General features: G+C 40.6%; 3 long non-coding RNA genes across 3 annotated transcripts in view; 1 reads left to right on the forward strand and 2 right to left on the reverse strand.

The window, feature by feature from the left end:
* Window positions 1-10,731, forward strand: LOC144033733 (uncharacterized). The gene is made up of 4 exons (XR_013288050.1): window positions 1-178; window positions 4,037-4,171; window positions 4,281-4,361; window positions 10,490-10,731. It is a non-coding gene; the product is annotated as an uncharacterized LOC144033733 (long non-coding RNA).
* The window catches only part of LOC144033734 (uncharacterized), a 25,284-nt gene continuing 9,115 nt past the window's right edge, over window positions 6,745-22,913 (reverse strand). The window contains exon 3 of the long non-coding RNA XR_013288051.1: window positions 6,745-7,850. This is a non-coding gene — a long non-coding RNA (uncharacterized LOC144033734). The remainder of the gene's footprint in view (window positions 7,851-22,913) is intronic.
* LOC144032970 (uncharacterized) lies at window positions 18,283-18,840 on the reverse strand. Its single transcript, XR_013287837.1, has 3 exons — window positions 18,654-18,840; window positions 18,481-18,562; window positions 18,283-18,405 (listed from the first exon to the last, which is right to left on the reverse strand). It is a non-coding gene; the product is annotated as an uncharacterized LOC144032970 (long non-coding RNA).

Consider the following 22,913-nt stretch of genomic DNA (forward strand, 5'->3'; position numbering starts at 1 on the left):
AGTCAGATGTGGATATATTGATATATGTGGAATGGATACATTTCGGATTTTATCAAATGGAATAGAGAAGAGACGGACTTGGGTGGATGCAAGAACTGTCTCACAATAGCGACACTGGAAACATGACGAATATGACAGCCACTTAGAGCGGCATCATCGAGGACTAGACTTGCTAAAGGTAAGAGCTAATTCTCTCTCTGTCTGCTAATTTAATTCTCCAAGGGCAAAGTTGATCACGCACAGCATCTCTGTGTATATTTGCAATCGATTTCCACCCGTAAAGCGTAGTTGTGAATGATGGTTTTCACTACGTGATTTCGTTAGGCGTCAGGGGCACGAGGGAGATGTCTTGCTCGTTGAGTTTAAGCGGGGGCAATACGATAGGGCTGGGTATTGCCGCCAACCTCACGACCATACGTATCACGATACAGGGGCCACGATACGATACGTATCGCGATACATATATATCCCAAATAAGACACTTTTTTTTTTTTTAACAAAATATAGGAAAATTGGTACACTGAGACACGTGCCATGTTAAGTTTATCAATAAATAAATGTTGACATTCTTCCTCTGCTTTTATTTTTCTTAGCAAGACACAGTGTCCAATCACTGGTGAGCTATTTTTGCATTAATTGAAGGCAATTAACTTCAAAGACGCTGCTGGTTTTTATTTTTTAGGTACAATGCAAGCCGCAAAGGCAAACGTGAACTGCCGATTTAAAGTTAACAAGCAATATCGATTCTGACGCCTGCGTATCGATACGTGTATTGTGATGAGGCCCACACCGATATATTGCTGTATCGATTTTTTGAGCACACCCCTACAATACGACACGAAAAACGCTGTGATAGTTACAAAATGAAATGGAGCTCAGCTAAAGCTCCCGAATGTCGGGACACTCTCCCGAACTTCCAAACTACACTAGTGCAACAAGAAATGACTAATGGCAAACTAACACACGAGAGCGGAGGCTCGCTAACAAAACGAAGGGAGAAAAGAACACGTACAAATAGCCAGACCACGACTGAAGACAACCATGTAAAATAACCGGTCATTTCACTGAGAAAAAGAATTCCAACTCTGTAAGAGGAGATCAGGGCTAAACTAATCCATTTGAGTCGTCACGAGTAGGTCTTACCAGCGAGTCAACGGATGGACATTTTTTTTTTTACCATTTCCATGCATTCCATCAGTGATTGGGACTTCAAATCATACGAGCTGCTCTTTTACTTTTTTTATTTTAAAGAAAAGCATGAGCTTACTTTTACTTGTGTAAGACATTTATCTGTCCAGCGAGCGACCCAGTTTTGCATAAGTTTCTATGAAAAATGTGTATTATATCGTCAATGTTAGTTTTAAAACATATTTCTACTGTTTGAAGCACACAATTTCTGAGCAATATTAATATTGATTTAATATCTAAAATTTCATTTAAATTTAATTCAAAATGTACAAAATGAAACAATTGACTATGTAACTGACTGGCATGTTGTATGACAGTGTTTAAGACAGACAAATTTGTTCGCAGAAAGTTCTGTTGAGAAGATATTTGTATTTGTTTTAAAAAAATGCACGAAATTACTCACTCTGAAGAAGAGACCAGTTTTAATGTTTTTTTTTTCAGTGATGGTATGAAAATAAACTATTTTGTCATTGAAAAAACATCAGTTTATGTCTTGAGCAGATTTATCGTGGACTTATTTCCTAACCAATATATCGATAATCGCAGTATCGTCATATCCCGAGATAATCGTTATCGTGAGCCTCGTATCTGTTAGGGTTTGCGGGAGATTGTGGACCCAAGTGGAGGGAAGCAAAGAAAGGCGTGGCAGGGGTGCTCTTAAACATATTTTAATTTAATGCATAAACAAACAAAGTGCAAAAGAACATACAAAGTGCAAACTAAAGCTGGGAACTAAACTTACTAGATGTAATCTAAACAGGCAGGACTCAGGGAAACAAGCTGTGGCGACGACAGGACAACAACAACAACAAAGACTCGACCAGGACTGAACGAAAGCAGTGAACTAAATACACATACTAACGAGATAACAAGAGACACCTGGACAGGACACAAGTGGCTTGGGGAGCTGATTGGACAAACACAAGGGAATGGGAAAACGAGCACAGGTGGACATAAGACATTGACAGAACACAAGGAAAACATTACTAAGAAAAACCCCAACTAAAACCCAGACCCTAACAGTACCCCTCCCCCAAAGACAGATCCCAGATGTCCAAAAACGAGGGCGGGCGGAGGGGGGCATGGAGGCGGGAACGCTGTCCACCATCAGGGGCAATCAGGAGGGCGTCCCGGGCGCCAGATGAGCGATGCTGGGCGCCGCCAGTCAGGAAGGTGTCCCGGCCGCCAGATGAGCACCGCCGGAACTGGTGCGGGTGGTGGCCGCTTTTCATGCGCCGCCGTAACAGGCTCGGGTGGCGGCCGCATTGCGTGCGCCACCAGAAATGGAACGGGTGGCGGCCGCTTGCCGGGCGCCACCGGAGCAGGAGCGGGTGGCGGCCGCTGGCCTTGCGCCGCCGGTGCAGGAGATGAAGCGGGTGCCGGCCGCTGGCCTTGTGCCGCCGGAACAGGAGATGGAGCGGGTGGCGGCCGCTGGCCTTGCTCCGCCGGAGCAGGAGATGGAGCGGGTGGTGGCCTCTGGCCTTGCGCCGCAGGAGCTGGTGGCGGCCGATGGCCCTGCGCCACCGGAGCAGGAGCTGGTGGCGGCCGCTGGCCTTGGGCCGCCGGAGCAGGAGCTGGAGCGGGTGGCGGCCGCTGGCCTTGCGCCGCTGGAACTGGAGCTGGGGCGGGTGGCAGCCGCTGGCCTTGCGCCGCCGGAACTGGAACTGGGGCGGGTGGTGGCCGCTGGCCTTGCGCCGCCGGAACTGGAGCTGGGGCGGGTGGCGGCCGCTGGCCTTGCGCCGCTGGAACTGGAGCTGGGGCGGGTGGCGGCCGCTGGCCTTGCGTCGCTGGAACTGGAGCTGGAGCGTGTGGCGGCCGCTGGCCGGGCGTCGCCGGAACAGGAACTGGAGCGGGTGGCGGCCGCTGGCCAGACGCCGCCAGGACTGGATCAGGGAGAGACTGGAGGGCACGAATCCATGCCTCCCTGGCACAAAGCTAGACGCCGCACAATGTCATCTAACATAGCCTCCGTAGAAAGGCTGTTGTCGTGGATTTGCACCATTGCCCCCTCCGGGTCCATTGCTGGTCGAGTCTTTCTGTTAGGGTTTGCGGGAGATTGTGGACCCAAGTGGAGGGAAGCAAAGAAAGGCGTGACAGGGGTGCTCTTAAACATATTTTAATTTAATGCATAAACAAACAAAGTGCAAAAGAACATACAAAGTGCAAACTAAAGCTGGGAACTAAACTTACTAGATGTAATCTAAACGGGCAGGACTCAGAGGCTCAGGGAAACAAGCTGCGGCGACGACAGGACAACAACAACAAAGACTCGACCAGGACTGAACGAAAGCAGGGAACTAAATACACATACTAACGAGATAACAAGAGACACCTGGACAGGACACAAGTGGCTTGGTGAGCTGATTGGACAAACACAAGGGAATGGGAAAACGAGCACAGGTGGACATAAGACATTGACAGAACACAAGGAAAACATTACGAAGAAAAACCCAAACCAAAACCCAGACCCTAACAGTATCGTGAGGTACCCAGAGGTTCCCACCCCTACTCTACACGATACAAACGGAATGATAAAGGTTGATCATTAATGTCCAAAAGTGCAGACTACCGTATTACATAAAGCACATACTATATTACATTTAGATAATATGTATATACAGTAATTTTAGCTCAGTTGCCATCAGTGGGCATTATTTTTTTTACTTTGGTGATAACACATGTTTTAAATGCATGAATGTTAATAATTCTGTATGTAGTTTGACTTTTCTGATGGGAAATGTTATCAAAATGAATTCAGTATTATTGTCGTAGTATTATTGTTTCTATAACTGTCCAAATCATGTAATATAGATGTTATGTATTTCTGCTTTGCATCTACATTCTTAAGAGAGGCAAGCAAGCTCAGCACAAGAGGGAGTGATAATAATGAATCGAGGGACATGTGGACTCAGAGGTGCATGTTGGGCTGATGCCGGCACTTTTAGGATGTCATGAATTGGAGCAGCAACCGGAACAGCACAAGGTGACAGCATCACTTTCAGAAAAGGACCTTGACTGCCAGGATGAGCCATTGTGAGAGCATCCGACTTTTGTATTAAGGCTAAGAAAAACATTGTCCATCCGTTTTATAGCATTCGTCTCCCTGGTTCATGAAGGATGACAACAAAGAGATGGGTGCTCACATACTGGATTTTAAGCATGTGAAGATTTCTGTAAGTCTTACCCACACTGGGATATCTATATCTATATATCTATATATCTATCTATCTATCTATCTATCTCTCTCTCTCTCTCTCTCTCTCTCTCTCTCTCTCTCTCTCTCTCTCTCTCTCTCTCTCTCTCTATATATATATATATATATATATATATATATATATATATATATATATATATATATATATATATATATATATATATATATATATAGCATTCTGCGTTATGTTCTTGCAGTCATTTACTTTACAGGAAGGCGTGCAGTGACAGTGCTAAACTCTCTTGATTATGTTATGGGTGCCGGTTTGGCCGGCAACTGTGGACCCCAAAATACGCAGACCAAAGAAAGGAGGATCAAGAATTTATTACTCAGAGAGGCGCGGAAACAAACCAACTGAAAAGCTGGTCGAACAACCAGTACAAAACAACTCAACCAAAAACACTTGCAAAAGGCAAGAAGAAAATGAGTCCTTAACGACAAACACTCGCTTACAAAAAGCAAGGAATCACAGGGAATAACATACAATGCGAAATAGAAAGTTTAACTTAGGAAAATGTGACCAAAAGCGCACACGTAAAGATCTCAGTACAAGTCTAGGTGAGGGAACGCAAACTACAAAACCAAACATCTACAAAAGTACAACAAAGGACGACATGATAATTCCAGACACGTGAAAAACTATGAAAGGCTATGAACGCTAGAGTAATCATTTGGCTGCACGGCAATGAGCAAGTGGGCTGTGGTGGTGTAGAGGCTTTTATAGTCCATTGATTGTCTATGAGGAACAGGCAGGGGCGTCACTAGACTTAATACTGTACTGGGGCACATATAATTCACGAGAGAGAAATATTTGTTTCAGTAAACACCTGCAAACTGAACATTTACAAAAGTAAAAAAAATAAAAATAAAATAAAGCACCCCGACATCTCTGGGTTCTTTTTTTTCCATAGTAGAAGGCAGAGGTGGGAGTAAGTCATTGTTTTGCAAGTCACAAGTAAGTCTCAAGTCTTTGCCCTCAAGTCCCGAGTCAAGGCCCAAGTCAAGACTGACAAGTCCCGAGTCAAGTCCCGAGTCAAGACTGACAAGTTTCAAGCGAGTCACAAGTCCTACACTTTGAGTTTCAAGTCCTTTCGAGTCTTTTTAAGAACATCGTAGATTATATTTAGTTCAGGTGACCATTAAAGTAGGAGGTCAGGGAGTGAACCCAGAGTGGTGCATCAGGTTGCTGTGTTTGCATTGTATTACCAGTGAGATCACAGTCTCATTAATTACACAGCGACCAACGATAATTAGACAATAAACAACTGACATTATTACGTACTGTTCTTTGAGCAACTTCAGATGTTGAATGAAATTTGTTGTTGCCTCACCGTCAGTTATCTAATCTTGGACATTCTGCAATTCATTTTTTTTGTTGACCACCACATAGTTTTTGTACCCGAAAAACTAGTGGTGCAACGGATTACAAAAGTCACGGATCGGATTGTTTAAAAAAAAATAAAAAAATAAAAAATAAAAAATAATAATAATAATAATAATAATAATAATAATAATAATAATAAATAATCATATGAATAGAACTTTGTCTTAATTTATTTTTATAAAACGTGTTTGCCCATTATAATAATAATAATAATAATAATAATAATAAATATTATTATTATTATTATTATTATTATTATTATTTTTATTTTTTATTTTTTTAATATACAAACTCAAAATGTATAACATGGCCATTAGGATTTAGGAATACAACTTTAAGTGCAAAATAAGGGAAGATACATAATTATTTTATACATCGTCCATGTATAAAATAACAAGGTATTGTCATGTTTTGGTTTTGTGGGGGTGGGCTTTTGTTTTCTTTTGGTGTTTTTGGTTGTTTGTCATGTGTTCCTTGTCTCTTCCCTTGTCCCGTTATGTCTAACCACGTCCACCTGATTGTGTCTTCCCTTCACACTGTGTTGACCAATCAGCTCCCCAAGCCTCCCCACGTATCTTGCCCAGGTGTCTGTTGTTTTCTCGTTACCATGTCTATTTAGTTACCCTGCTTTGTTTCAGTTCTTGTTGAGTCATTGTTGTTGTTCCTGTCCCTGTGAGCCCATGTTTTCCATGCCATGCCTTGTGTGTTTTTGACCTTGTTCATTTTTCCATAGTACCTTGTTTACATTTTTTGTTAATTAAATCCCCTTTTTTACTTACATCCCTGCCTTGCCCTGTTTTTGTTGCCCCCTGCATTTGGGTCCTTCCTCCAACACCCCCCAACCCCCACCCCCACCCCCATCGTGACAGGTATCTTACATTCTATTGCACTTGAAGTTTTGGTTTCTAAAATCCAAATGGCCATACTGGACATTTTGAATTTTTTTATTTTATTTATTTTATTTTATTTTTTGTATTTTTATTTTATTTTTTTAAAGCTATTGTTTCATAAAATAATTATAAATGAAGGCAAAGTTCTATTTATTTATTTTTAATAATGAAAAATATATTAAGTGCAATTTAAGGCACAATCCCTTCGTTTTAATAGGGAGAGTGGATTACAAAGGTCTAGCCTAGGTCCACATATTGTAAACAATACTAAATGCAAGCGAGCCAAGGAACAGCTGTCACTATGCCAGCCAGGCACCCGATGCTAACACTAACAACTAGCTACTAGCCACGATTTATTGTTTTTTTCGCGTCCTAAATTAGCTATTTAGTATACTTTCGGGGTGGCGTTATGATAAAGGTGGTAGAAAATATGCAATTTCAATAAAAATGTTGATAATGCAAGCCAAAATGTCAAAAGGAAGTAGTCAAGCTTGCGTTCACGCCAAGCCTCAAAATCATCATTGATGCAGAGGTCCAGACCAGGACCAGCAGACCATAATCAACATTATGTTTCATGCTGATGAAACACTGGAAATCAATATGGTTTTGATACAAGGAACAACGTTAGCTAACTTAGCATTAACTTAAGACAGACTCATGTTGCCTAGCAGCAAGCCAGGACTTAACTTGCCTCTCTCATTCCTCGCTGCTTTCTCCCTGCTGCGGCCGAAAAACTTGCTGATATCCAACTTGGTGTTACAGTTCGAGTCAATTCAAAATCCAAATAATTTACCGTAACAAGTTGCTGTGTGCTAACGTTGCCAAACTCAGTGATTCTCATGGCCTACCCCTCCCTCCCTCGCTCTCTTTCTCTCATGACGTGAATAAATTACCATATTAGCCATGTGCGCATTGTTTATGTGGATTTATGTGAATACATACAGTAGCAATGAATTATAAACAAAAAAGTATGTGCGCTGCAGCAGGCTATGCTACAGAGACGTAAAACTCTGAAGAGATCTTTTTTTTTTTTTTTTTTTTTTAATTTGGTGAAATTTTTACTGGGGCACTGCAGATCAATACTGGGGCACGTGCCCCAGTGAAATCTGCCTGGCGACGCCGATGGGAACAGGTGTGGTCGTTGAAGAGGGAACGCCCACCAATCAGTTGGGTGCTGGAATAAGAAAACAAACAGAGGCCTGAGAGCCGAACCATGACAGATCAATAGAGATCTGTTTTTCCATAGTGTGGTGAACATCAAGGTTCATGCATGACAATAGAAAGTACTTTTGTGACCATTTTCGGCTTAGTGCAAGTTATCAATTTCTAATTAAAGGTCTTCTAAAGTCTCAGTGAGGAAGGGTTTGAATCTGGTCATGATTCTTAAGACTCAAATTCTCCATATTAAATATGGCACAGCACCTTTGACCAACATCCCTAATCTCATCACACTGATTGGACTGCAGTCTTTAGTAAGTAGCCTAAGGGTTTACATACTTTTTCCATCCTGTAATGTGTACATGGTGCGTCCTGTATAATTGCTCATGTGGAATTAGTTTTAAGCAGACTCTGTGTGTCCGTTGTTGTGATTAAGATGAAGATTAGATCACATTTTATAATCAATGTATGCAAAAATTGTCATCAGTACATGGCAAGCACTCTGGATTCTCTCAAGAAACCAATCTCACTTGACATATTTTCTTTACCTTTTTGCTCTGTCAGCTCAATATAGTAAAACACAATAGTTCCAAGTAATATATGATACTTTTCACAGATCAATACACAAAGTTATAATACAAAATAAAGGCATTTTAAGCAAAATAATATATGAAATACCAGATACCAGCAAACAAACACTCAACTAAATAAATAATTCTCTGAAATGAACTGGGCTCTCCAGAGGTATGGTCTTTGCTTGCTGTTCGCTTGACCTATTGTCTGCAATGTGCATTGACAACACCAAGCGCTCTAGTTTCTTTTGTCTTGGTGTCATTGCCTAAAGCCCCATTCAGACCTCATGGGTATTCCAGAACGTGCAAACTGGTCAAAGTGCTAGATATTCATCAAAATTCATCGGCATGTCTGCCTACAACTAAAAATTTTGCCCTATAAAGTTAGTCTATTCATGAGGCAACGTCTTCTACCGAGTTATGACTTAGTCCGTTTGTTTCCCGGTCCTCAAGGCTGCTGGGGATTCTGCTACCTAAACAATGAAGTGTGAGTTCCTCATCCTTCTCAAAATAATGACAATTGACCATTCCTTCCTGCTATCTGTAGATTACGGAGCATTACATGATTTTGGCCCCAAGACAAGTTCCCAATCTTCACATCAAAGCCACACCCGCTCGACTGTAAAGTTGTATCCTGGCCTGGAAGTGACATGTCACTGTAGAGATTGTCTCTGTTAAAGTCATTTCCAACTATTCCGGTCATTCAGTGAGTGTAGGGCCCTATGTCAGTCTTACAGCTATAATTCCACATATGGCAGATGTGCCCTGACAATAATGCAGATGTTGTGCTCGCGCAAAGGACTTTTTAACAAATGGGGGTTTCTGTATAACATTAGTGAGCCAGAGTATATTGTATAAAAGCAACCGCGTGTCATTTGAGAAAAGACACCCCTCGAAGTTAAATGCCTGACAACTGTAAATGGTAAAAACTGGAAGAAACATTCCACAGGCTTGCCGGTGAATGATTCAGCTGGATATATACTATTAATCAATGTCAGACGTTTCTTCATGTCTTTTATGAATTTAAACATTCAATCCCAGATACACATTTACCTTTTTCAGGTGATAGGGTAAAGGAGGGTCTGAAATTAACTGGAACTGAACGAGGTCAATTATGACAGATACTCAACTACACAGGCTGGTTATCAATGGGAAATTCACACCTGACTTTTTGTATAGTGTTAGCTTAGGTGAGCCTTTTTGCACCAAGTCTAGCATTTGCTTACTGTAAGTCACTGAAAAGAGGAAGGGAAGAGGTGGTTGAGTGATTACAGCAGGGAAGGCTGCTTCACTGTCCTTCTGGGAAACGAAATACTATCAGGACATTCTTGGTAGAATACGTGCAACTTGTGCAACGCTGTAAACCGGCAACCATCCACGGGTGCATTGTAAAGCGGAAAAGAGCACAACATGAGCATAAAACGTTTCAGTTAGCGGCATGAAACACAGGCCTGTGCATTCAGTCGTGTAATACGCATCCAGCCTGAAAAATCTCCCCGTTCCCTTATAATCCAGTCACCTTGCTGCCGACACACCTGGTTGTCATTGGCTCTGATTACGACGTTAATGTGTTGCACCTGTGCCTCTTAGCCACACTGGGCCAATCAGGATCAAAAGTTGTAAAAGTCATCCGAAGAGGGACACGGCTTGTAAAAGTCTATCAAACATGAAAGCTGGCCTGGGATTGATGCTGACCCTTCGGCAGAAGAGTGCTGGTGGATTTATTTCTGTAGTAAAAAAAAAATATATATATATATATATATATATACATATACAGTTGAAGTGAAGCTTATGGATCAAAAACACTGTGTATATTAATTATATTCTTTTTAGATTACTGTACTTACATTTTAGTATGTTTTAAAGTGTGCTGGCTTCTTTCTGTGGAAATTTAGGGGAGGATATGAAATACAAACACACAAGAATAACTCATTTTCATACTTTTGTGGACGCATTCATATATACAAACATAAATATACACATATGCATAATCATGAGAATATGCAGGAGAACCAATCTGGCATTGGAGAGTTCTGGTTCTTTTCCTCCTCTCCCCCGTTGTCAATCCTCCCCCTCATGATAGGTTCATGGTGAGGGCAGATGAGACATGTATAGGATCGGGAGATGGAGGAAGTGAAGGCGGTATAGCAGCAGAGGCAGTTGTCTGCAAATCATCCGCCTGCCTCTCTGCATACAGACCACCAACGCGTTTGTACCAGAGAGTTTGCACTGCAGGATGCAAAACCTTCAAGTAAGTCTTTACATTCTCACATAATGTCATCATGAAATGCATTATTATTTAGTGTTTGCTATTTTTCAGTGATTTATAAAGGACTTCAGAAATCAGAGAATAATTAGAGAGGGTGAAAGAGGATTTGGACAATTTTAAATTAAGTAGTGGTTGTACATGATTACTCAATTATCGAAACAGCTGTTGATTCATTTCATGTTGGATTAGTTGTTAATTACAATGTATAAAATAATATGATAATAGGGTTGTCAAATTATTTAAAGCGGAACCCCCCCCCCTGCCCCCAAACTTAAAACAGTTTTATTTACTTTCTTGGGCGACCTATAACCTCTGCTCACATGTGCAGCCAAACTTAAAGGAGAGCCTCTGGTGCGAATGTGAACAAACGAGGACTATAGGTAGTTTTACTTTCAAAGGTTGCTTGACGCTTGCTGGAAAAATTTGAAGTAATTTGCACACTGTTTAAATCCACCAGGTTATTTGTACGTCTCAACAAAATATCCTCTCAAGTTCCCTCCACTTGTCCCCACAAATCAACGCTGCTGGAGTGCAGAGAAAAATATAGTAACAAAGCCTGTAACGCTGACTAAGTTTTTATCATTTTGTTCAACCATTTGACAGAAGAAGAACCATGTTCAAGTATCAGATATCTATTAAAACAGTAGTTGAATCTAAATATACTTAATATTAATAAATGTGCTTAATTGATGAGCAAACTAACCTCACTATAATTAAGACATTTCAATTGCACAAATTATTAATAAGGATTCAAAGAATAAATCAAGTACACAATTATTAAAGCAATTTACAGCCAAAGTCATATTTTGAATGACTTGTATACAAACAAAAATGTGTTAAAAGAAATTATTAAAAATATGTCTTCCACAACACAATGAATGTGTCGAAAGATGCCACATCGTCAAGAATTGAGAATGCGTGTTTCACTTTTGCTATTTCAAATGTTTTTATTTTGTCGAATGCATATTTTTCTCATTTCTGGTTACAAATCAAACCGATTTCAGGTGTTCAAGAATGAAGTCGATTAATTTTCCCAGGCCTGTTTCTGATTATAAGAAAGGGAAGGAGACAAAAAATATAGGAATACTTAATTTAATTTTAAGTTTCTACTCAAGTTATGTTTTCATAACAGTTCCAAGGAGAGAGGTCAGATTCCCCTGATTGTGTAGCCCTAAAAGAATTCTATTCTTCTCCAAAGAGCTGAAAAGAAAAAATAAATATTACAAAGATCATCTGCTTCACTATAAATTAAAAGCAACACGGGAGCTGATTCTGCACATTTTGTTGTCAAAAAGTGAGGCAAGTGTTGGACACAAAGGGAAAGAAATGGAAGGTGAAGATGGGAAAGAGAACTGTATGAAACTCAGACAGCCAAAGGCCACGTATCTTTTCAGAGTTATGGAATATTAGAATCATTACAGCTGATTGTGAGCATAAGCGTTTGACAGCAAGAGCCAAAGGTTGCACTTGTATATGATTAGTCATTTCAATGAGAGTTGTTTCCTCTCCCAGCCTCTCCTTCTGACTGCCTTCCTCTTATCAAAGAAGATCTTTACGTACTTCATGTTGAGACCATAATTCACGTATAAATAATATATCCAGTGTAAAAGTATGGAGTTAAATTAGGGCCAAAAGTTTTGTACTTGAAAAAATAAAACTTGAAACTGAAAATTGTTGTGTTGATCTTGAATTTCACAAAATATAAAAAGGTATTCAAAATAAAAATAAGCATGTGAAAAGTTTTTTCGGGTCAAAATTAATTTTGATTCACTTCGGTCCTGCCTTTGAACAAATTATTTATTTTCATTTTTTGCTTCCATATATATTTTGACATTTGAGGTCTTATTTTTTTCAGTTGCATGTTTTTTTCTTTTCAGATTCAGATCTTATTTTTGGGGGTTTCAACACATTTTTTCAGTTTCAAAACTTTTTTTTCACTTTCAAATCGTTTTTCACTTTCAGATCTTTTTTTTTCAGTTTCAAGTCTCTTTTTTTTTTTTTTTTTTTTCCGTTTCAGACTTTTGACCCGAATGTTACGTGGGGGCGTGGTGTCAACTGAGCGGGGCGTGGAGTCATGAGTGACAGCTGCACAAAAGCGCTTTGGAAACACCCCCCAGTGACAGTGCCTTCAGGGAACGTAGGAATGAAAAGAACTCTTAACTCAACATATATACACCATATTCGTGTGTTTGGCAGCATTTGAATTGATATCAGTGACAAAATTCCACTTCAAAGTCTGTTTTAGACAGTACTCAGCATCATTTACGGTCTAGCAGCAATAGGTTGTGCCAGGTTTGCCGTACAACAGCGACGTTTAAGCGTCTAATATGTCCGATGTCGATGTTGGTATTGTGAACGCATCGTATTCTCCCGCTGGCGTCCGGCCGGTTGCCGTCAGGACAACCGAATGCACGGGTGAGACATGCTAAATAAGTGTTGCAAAATCACAACAAACAGTAAGGGGCTGTTTTTTTGTGACAACATATTTTTTGGCGTGACGCATTAGAAATGGGGGACTTTGTCAAAGCTGAGCTAACGGTAGCATGAAGTATCGGCCACAAGCAAGCACTGCGTTGTAAACAACTGAGGTAAAGCGAGCCAACTTTTCTTTTGACGCGGTCAACTCCGCCGCACTTCATTTTTTTCTTTTCGCCCTTTTGTAGGATTTAAGTTTGTGTGTTGGAAGAGACGCTTTCACGGAGAACGACATCCGCTGGTACGGAGAACGACGTCCGCTTTTCAAAATAAAGGATCGGTTTTCAAAAATAAAATTCAATTCAAACGCAGTTTAAAAGATGTTAGTTATTATTATTATTATTGACAGTTTAAATTATGTATCACTAACACAGTACCAATTCACATTTCACTGGGAATGCACTCTTCTGGGGTGATATTGAGCAATAACATTGATATGTACAATCCATCCATCCATCCATCCATCCATCCATTTTCTTGACCGCTTATTCCTCACAAGGGTCGCGGGGGGTGCTGGCGCCTATCTCAGCTGGCTCTGGGCAGTAGGCGGGGGACACCCTGGACTGGTTGCCAGCCAATCACAGGGCACACAGAGACGAACAACTATCCACGCACACAAGCACACCTAGGGACAATCCGGAGCGCCCAATTAACCTGCCATGCATGTCTTTGGAATGTGTGAGGAGACCGGAGTACCCGGAGAAGACCCACGCGGGCATGGGGAGAACATGCAAACTCCACACAAGAAGGCCGGAGCCTGGACTCGAACCGAAGCCCCGAGAACTGGGAGGCGGATGTTGATATGTACAATATTAAGTTAATTTAAAATGAAGGAAAGGTTGAAATGGGAGAAAAAAAAGTGGTGTGTGTCATTGAGCAGACATTTTACTATGAGCCAGTACTAATTTGGGGCCAATAGATCCAATGACCTAGAAGCTATTAAGCAAAAATGCTAATATTTATCGAAAGGTGTGCATCATTTATCAGACATGCCACTATGATGCAGCATTGTTTTGGGGGTGTCAATAGGTCACATGGTCTGGAGCTCTATTGAGCTCAAAAGCTAATATTTACATTTAAAAAATAAATAAATAAAAAATAAGTGGAGGTCTAAAATGAAAAAATAAGAGGCGTGTCATTTATCAACAGTGTTGCCACAGTTACCTTGAAAAAGTAACTTAGTTACTTTACTGATTACTTGGTTTTAAAAGTAACTAAATTGCGTTACTGATTACTTGATTTTAAAAGTAACTAAGTTAGATTAAAAGTTACTTTTTTAGTTACTTTCAGCAGCTGCCGATAACACCATCTCAACATAAAAATAATGCAGTAGAAACGGAGTTCCAAATACTTTATTGAAAGTGCATTTTTAACATGAAAATAAAGTGTTTTTTTTAATGAAAAACAAAATAGGCAGTCTCTCTTGACTTCTTGTAACGTAAATACTTTTTATAAAACAAAAAATAAAAATCTATCCAGGTTGAAAATGAAAATCCCCTAAATTCCTCTGTTTGTTTGTTCCGCTATTCCAGTGTGTACACATGTATCAGTTTAAATATTTATTAGTAGTTATTGACAGTTATAATTGTTTTTTGGTTTGTTTGTTTTTTCTCTTCAAAATAAGGATCAGGAAAACAAAAGGTTGATAATTTAATGTTAAATATAAATATTTAACCTTTAGACAGACACCAACACAATTAAACAGAATATTTGCACATTGTGAAGTATTTCATAAACATAAATTTAAGACATGAAATAAACCTACCGTCCAGCCAAAAGAAATATGAAGCCACCTTATGGAACAATAAATCTATCAAACACATTTTAACCACTTAATATATGCAAAAATATTTCCAAAAGTTCATTTCCCTTTTTAATCAACCATTTTTGTATTTAACAATTTTTTTTTCTTTTGTCATCACTTTCATTTTTGGTTAATGTATGACATCTTTTTTCGTTTTTTTTAATCTGAGACACGATGATGACCACAGAATCACTGCTGTTTATATTTTGTTTTTTGGGCTGTCGTAATCGCGGGCACGTCTCAGTTCTCCTATCTGCTGCTCATGCTAGTTGTAGACATTGACAGGGAGCCACAAACTGAGAAATGAGATACTTGCAGTGTGCTTTTAGCTTAGCTGGTGTGTTGGCTGTGGGACATACCTGTGTCGTTTGAATCCATGCATTGGATCGTCACGGGAGTTATTCTTTTTGGCTCGCGCGCAGTACCAACGCCGGCCCGGGACATACAAGTGCACCGAGAGGACTCGATAGCCATGGGAAATACCGAGATGTACGGCACCGGCTTCTGCTAACCCCGGGTTTTCACTGGATGCGGTTGCGGTGCGGTGCGTCTTGACTGCGTGCTCCGGACGGGTCAATTTTTTTGTCAATCCACACCGGCTCCGCACAGCTGCGGTCCGGCAGCTCCGTCGCCGCCCACTTCCCAACGTGTCTCGCGGGACCGCGCGCGCGCGATCATGTGGCATTTCGCAACGAGAGGTGGACTTCTTTTGATTTAACCTTTTCTTCTTCTTCTGCTATGAGATTCCATGCAGGATCCTTTTTTTGGTTGTCCTTGTAAAGTATATTAATAACGAGAGTCGGGTCAGTGCGGGTCCACTCTTTATTTCTGTCTTCCCCGTCCAGCTGCCGCTCAGTACGGCAAGCGAGACGGGCACAACAAGCAATCGCGAACATCAAACTCACAATACATTACAGTCCTTATAAAAAGGATGTGCCGTGTCATATATTATTTTGTGGTTTTCCACCTCCAATATAAACCTCTCCTCGTCCATGTTCGCTGGTGTCTAAACCGTGAATGAGCACATGGCCCGGCGACGCCCACGTCACGTTTTGCTGAAAAACTTGCGAAATAGGAGCTGGCGAGTGTTTTATTCTGAAAGGTAACCGGAAATTTATTTTGAAACTGCCTCGGTCTTCCTGTCCCGCTCGATGTGTTTTGTGCTAGCTTGCCATTTGCCGGAGGCCTACCGCTGCGGCGTCCGGCAAAAATAGAAAATAGGTCTATCCTTGCGGAAGGCCTGCGGCACGCCGCAGGCCTTCCGCAGTCGACACGCAACGCACCCGCAAGCGGTGTAAACTGCACCATTCGAATGAATGGAATCTATGGTGCGCCGGACCGCACCGCAACCGCACCGCAACGGCACCGCAACCGCATCCGGTGAAAACTCGGGGTAACTGTCTCCATTTGTATGTTGTCACTCGTTGCGCGCGCGCGCGCCGTGTCGCGAGCACGGAAACACGGAAGTAGCTTGAATGGTGATGCTACTGAAATGTAAACAAAACAAGTAGAGCACGGCGCAGAACTCTTGCTATTGTTATGAAAACCATAAAGCCTCACTCGCAACCGATACGGTCGTTTAGCTCCCCTTGACGAACGATGGTTCGGTCGAATCGTTTTTTTGTTCCACCCCTACTGAAAACGTAACTTGTCTGACGTCACTCCCCTGGCGAGAGGGCGGAGACGACCTCATCCCATAATGCTTCACGGACCAGTTGAGGATGGAAATAAATTATTTTTTTTACCACTTTTATGGTCCATAATGCACACTTTTTTTGTTGTGTTGTGTGCCTGTTGGTTAATAAAACTAGTAGTAAAAGTATCATCACTTTTGTTTTGAATGTGCAAACCATTCATGACCAGACCATGGCTGAATTCAGTGTGGTGATCAATGACTTCTGCCTCATCTTCGTAGTTAGCAGTAGTTGTTTGTGACTGTTACAACAGTGTGATAGTTTGCCTTCTTCATGAAAATGTGGAGTAACGCATTGATTCTCTGGACAGTAACTTTAATCAGACTACTTTGTAGAATAAAGTAACGCGTTAGACTATTAGTTACTTTAGAAAGCAACTTTTTTGAGTAACGCGTTACCGGCAACACTGTTTATCAATGCAATAAAATTATTGAATAACCATTTTAATAATCGAGATTTCGATCTTTATCATAGTAATCATAAGTATAATTTTTTACATAATCGTCCAGCCCTACCTGGAAGCTATTTGCAGTATTTGTTACTACATCTTTTAACAGTGCACTCAAAACAGTTTGCTTGAGTTAATTGTGAGTGTGAACATTTCCCAAAAACCCATCCATCCATCCATCCATCCATCCATATTCTACCATTTATCGCACCAGCTTTAACAGTGAAGCCCAGACTTCTCTCTCCCCAGCCACTTCATCTAGCTTCTCAGGCGGGATCCCAAGGTGTTCCCAGGCCAGCTGAGAGATATAGTGTCTTCAGTGTGTCCTGGGTCAATCCCGTGCCTTCCCGCCGTTGGGACGTGCCCGGAACACCTCTCCAGGGAGGCGTCCAGTTGGCATCGGAGACAGATGGCTGAGACACCTCAACCATCTCCTCTCGATGCGGAGGAGCAGCGGCTCAACTCTGAGTCCCTCCCTGATAGCCGAGCTCTTGAGGGAGAGCCCGGACACCCTGCAGACCAGATCATGTGACCTATTGACACCCCAAAACAATGTTGCATCAGTGTGGCATGTCTGATAGATGATGCACATCTTTCTATAAATATTAGCATTTTTGCTCAATAGCTTCTAGGTCATGTGACCTATTGGCTCCAAATTAGTACTGGCTCATAGTGAAATGTCTGCTCAATGACACACACCTCTTTTTTTCTCTCCATTTCAACCTTTCCTTCATTTTAAATTAACTTAATATTGTACATATCAATGTTATTGCTCAATATCACCCCAGAAGAGTGCATTCCCAGTGAAATGTGAATTGGTACTGTGTTATAGTGAAACATATTTTAAACTGTTAATAATAATAATAATAAAAACTGTGTGGATGGTTGTTCGTCTCTGTGTGCCCTGTGATTGGCTGGCAACCAGTCCAGGGTGTCCCCCGCCTACTGCCCAGAGCCAGCTGAGATAGGCGCCAGAACCCCCCACGACCCTTGTGAGGAATAAGCGGTCAAGAAAATGGATGGATGGATGGATGGATGGATGGATGGATTGTACATATCACTGTTATTGCTCAATATCACCCCAGAAGAGTGCATTCCCAGTGAAATGTGAATTGGTACTGTGTTATAGTGAAACATATTTTAAACTGTTAATAATAATAATAATAATAACTAACATCTTTTAAACTGCGTTTGAATTGAATTTTATTTTTGAAAACCGATCCTTTATTTTGAAAAGCGGACGTCGTTCTCCGTACCAGCGGATGTCGTTCTCCGTGAAAGCGTCTCTTCCAACACACAAACTTAAATCCTACAAAAGGGCGAAAAGAAAAAAATGAAGTGCGGCGGAGTTGACCGCGTAAAAAGAAAAGTTGGCTCGCTTTACCTCAGTTGTTCACAACGCAGTGCTTGCTTGTGGCCGATACTTAATGCTACCGTTAGCTCAGCTTTGACAAAGTCCCCCATTTCTAATGCGTCACGCCAAAAAATATGTTGTCACAAAAAAACAGCCCCTTACTGTTTGTTATGATTTTGCAACACTTATTTAGCATGTCTCACCCGTGCATTCGGTTGTCCTGACGGCAACCGGCCGGAAGCCAGCGGGAGAATACGATGCGTTCACAATACCAACATCGACATCGGACATATTAGACGCTTAAACGTCGCTGTTGTACGGCAAACCTGGCACAACCTATTGCTGCAAGACCGTAAATGGTGCTGAGTACTGTCTAAAACAGACTTTGAAGTGGAATTTTGTCACTGATATCACTTCACATGCTGCCAAACACACGTATATGGTGTATATATGTTGAGTTAAGAGTTCTTTTCATTCCTACGTTCCCTGAAGGCACTGTCACTGGGGGGTGTTTCCAAAGCGCTTTTGTGCAGCTGTCACTCATGATTCCACGCCCCGCTCAGTTGACACCACGCCCCCACGTAACATTCGGGTCAAAAGTCTGAAACTGAAAAAAGAGACTTGAAAGTGAAAAAAAAAGATCTGAAAGTGAAAAACGATTTGAAAGTGGAAAAAAAAAGTTTTGAAACTGAAAAAATGTGTTGAAACTCCAAAAAATAAGATCTGAATCTGAAAATAAAAAAACATGCAACTGAAAAAAATAAGACCTCAAATGTCAAAATATATATGGAAGCAAAAAATGAAAATAAATAATTTGTTCAAATGCAGGACCGAAGTGAATCAAAATTAATTTTGACCCGAAAAAACTTTTCACATGCTTATTTTTATTTTGAATACCTTTTTATATTTTGTGAAATTCAAGATCAACACAACAATTTTCAGTTTCAAGTTGTATTTTTTCAAGTACAAAACTTTTGGCCCTAATTTAACTCCATATAAAAGCTTCTGGAGGTGGAAAACAATTTATTTAGAAAACCAAAAGACATATTAGAGTAACATTGGAAAGCATAAGCAAAGTTAGCAGCATTATCTATGTACAGTGACTTTTCTGTAAATGAATCGTCGATGTGAAATGACCGCCATCGTATAATGGGCATGCAGAATAACTGTGAGAGGAAAATGAGTGGGGGAAAAAAAGCACCTCGGTGTATCTGGAATTCTACTGCTGGGTAAACACTGAGTCACCGCACTGTTTTATGTCCCAAATTCATTACATCTTATCACATACTCAGGTTTCGGGTCAGTAAAAGAGCAGCCACATACGCACTCAATGTTTATTATTTTGCTCCTACACATTGTTGCACTCTGTTATTTTCATAACTCGCATATAGGGCGAAGGCCCACACAGAAATTCAATTGTTATCTGGTGTGTATGCAGGCATGAGTATGCATTTTTTACATTTACATTTATGTGCCAACATCCTTAGCTTGGATGCCATTCACATTGGAACAATACGCTACCCTGTGATAGGTTTTAACGAGACACGTAGATAATGCCAGCACATGCATTCCGCTTTGTTGAGTTTTGTGCCCTGTTATGGACACTCCATTTAGATAAAATGTAGAGGAGGCAAGCCTTTATCAGATATCCTGTAATTAAAATCTCAATTCAGCCAAGCCGCATGTTGAAACTTCATTGCTTGATGCAATGTTGTCTAACTGCAGGCATAGATCACGATTTGTGTGTTAAAGTATGCTATCCTTCGACTCACTTGCTAACCTTCCATGGACTGGATGTTTTATTATTGTTTTTTTTTGTATATCTAACTGTAGCTGGTATCCTTGGTTCAGTTCAACTATGTATTGACGTGGTAGCTATTTGCTTGTTCCATGTACTCTTATCAGATTATTCACTAGTTAACTGGGAGAAAGACAAATTTACCAGACCAGCATGCATGGAGTTGTTTCGAAAATCATTTCAAGGGATACTTGACTCTTTGAGCCATTTTCAGCAGTAAAAAGTTAACATTTTGTAGGAAAGTGGGGGGAAATTAGTTTGGTATTAATTGTACATGAAAAACAATGAAGTTATAAAATTAATTATTGACAAAATATTAACGCTTTGCTGCCGAAAATGGCTCAATGAGTCAAGTCTCTTTAACCACCTCTGCTGTTCACATCCTTCATGTATTGGTTGCTAAGCATGTTGGCTTCTACGATGCATCTGTTACTGTTAGGATCTGGGTTTTGATTGATTTTTTTTGGTCATGTTTTTTGGTCATTGTTTCTCCTTTTCTGTCAATGTCTTGTCAAGTTTTATCATGTCCTCCTGTGCTTGTTTTCTCGTTCCCTTGTGTTAGCCAATCAGCTCCCCAAGCCACTTGTGTCTTGTCCAGGTGTCTCTTGTTATCTCGTTAGTATGTGTATTTAGTTCCCTGCTTTCGTTCAGGCCTTGTCGAGTTTTTGTTGTTGTCGTCATCATCACGTCTTGTTTCCCTGCGCCTCGGAGTCCTGCCCGTTTACTTTGAAAGTAGTAAGTTTAGTTCCCAGCTTTGTTTTGTACTTGTATTTTGTGTTGCGCTTTGTTCAGAGTTAAATTAAAACTTATTTAAGACCACACCCGCCACGCCTCTCCTCGCCTTTCTCCACTCGGGTCCACAACCTCGCACAAATCATAACAGTTGCAGAGTCATTCGTATGGGGTATATGCCACGGAAGAGGCGGGACTGTTTTTTGCACAACAGTTTGTTTCCGGTTCGGTTTGCGACGTGTGGGCTGCGTCAAAAATACTTCCGGCTTTGTGCCCCTGGGTTGCACGTTCGCAACCCGGACCGGAAACAAACTGATGTGCAAAACAACGTCCCGCCTCTTCCATGGCATATACCCCATAGTACCGGCACAAATGTTAATCTGGCATGAATAAGAGTTTTTCTGTGTGTTTGTGCAGATTGTCAGTGTGCTACAATAAACCATGATTTGAATTTGGGAATGTTCTGCGATGTTCAGTCAACATTTGTAGCAAAATGTTAATGAGAACATATTTAAACAAGTTTGTCTCCCACCCAATCATCTTCTATGTAATGCAGTCAAGTGACATAATAATAATCAGATTGATTGGCCAAGTATGTAAAAACTGACAAAGAATTTGACCTCACAGTCACAAAAAATAACAGTGACAAACTGAGGGAGACAGAAACAGGAAGCCTGGCCGTTCGCTAAGTAGCGCCCCAAGTTTCTTAGAGGGGAAAAAAAAAGTGAGGAATGATATAGGGGGAAAAAAAAAACATGCTTGGAAATGTTTGTAATTGGGTGCTTGGTTTTATGGTGTGAAGGTCTACTGACTGATGTCCTGCCTGTCCTTCCTCTACTGTATGTTGGTGTGGATAGATGAGCGCGACTGTGCCACACTCAAGGCCAATGTTGCTATCATCAATCCTTCCTCCTAGCTCTCTTTTGCTTGGTCCTATAATCCCCATACCTTCCACTACTTACCCCCACTGCACCTCCCTTCCACCCAACAGCCACCCTTAAACCTGGTTACCCTGTATTTTGTTAACTCATGTTCTTATACCTGTCCTAATGCAAAAGAAAGGCATGTTAAATGCTCAGAGTGAAGTTTGGATTTTCAACCTTGGATTCAACACATTCAACCCCAGCTTTGAATGTGAGAAGTCCATTGTTTTGTGTTTTATTGGAGAGAAAAGTAATCTCATCCTTAAAAAATTTTATTTGTGTTTTTGAGCATACTTGGAACTGACTGCACATTTCCAAACTTGAGAAAACTGAAAAAGAGGCAGACAACCTCATTTTTGTGGAGATTTAGTTGTGTGTAGCCTGTAGGGTAGCTCAGTGGTAGAGTGGTCATTTTGCAACTGTGAGGTTGTTGGTTCAATCCCAGTGTGGTGTGATGGTATCAAATGCTCATGAGCAAGGTAATGTAAGTACAGTTGTTCCTGATGTTGTGTAATCAGGTGAAATGAGTTGTCAAAATGCAAAGCACTTTGAGGCCATAAGGTAGGAAAGTGCTTTATTACCAAATTTTACCACAGAAATAGCTTCTTTTTTTTTTTTTTTAATATAAATTTTACGGTAAAAACATTTTTTTTAAATGTCAAAACTTTTTTTTTTTTTTTAAAGAGCAATATCTAGGATTAAATACATTTTATAATTGTAAAATCAACAGTGTCACTACAAGCCTTTACCGTAAACGTAGAAAATGTAATACCGTAATTTAACGGTACACTTTCTAACTGCCGGTATTTTACTGTAAAAACAGCATTTTTCTTTTTACAGTGTAACCTGTTGTTCTTAAGTCATCAGTAAAAGACTGCTGGATCTACAAGTTTAACATGTATAATATACAAGTTGTTCTGTAAAGTTGTTTATATTTGCACGTTTTTTTTATTATTATGGTTATGGTTACCACAGCTTGCAGTTTTGTTTCTGTAAAAATAAACAGTATT

The sequence above is a fragment of the Festucalex cinctus genome, chromosome 13, assembly GCF_051991245.1.
Source record: "Festucalex cinctus isolate MCC-2025b chromosome 13, RoL_Fcin_1.0, whole genome shotgun sequence".
Lineage (NCBI taxonomy): Eukaryota > Metazoa > Chordata > Actinopteri > Syngnathiformes > Syngnathidae > Festucalex > Festucalex cinctus.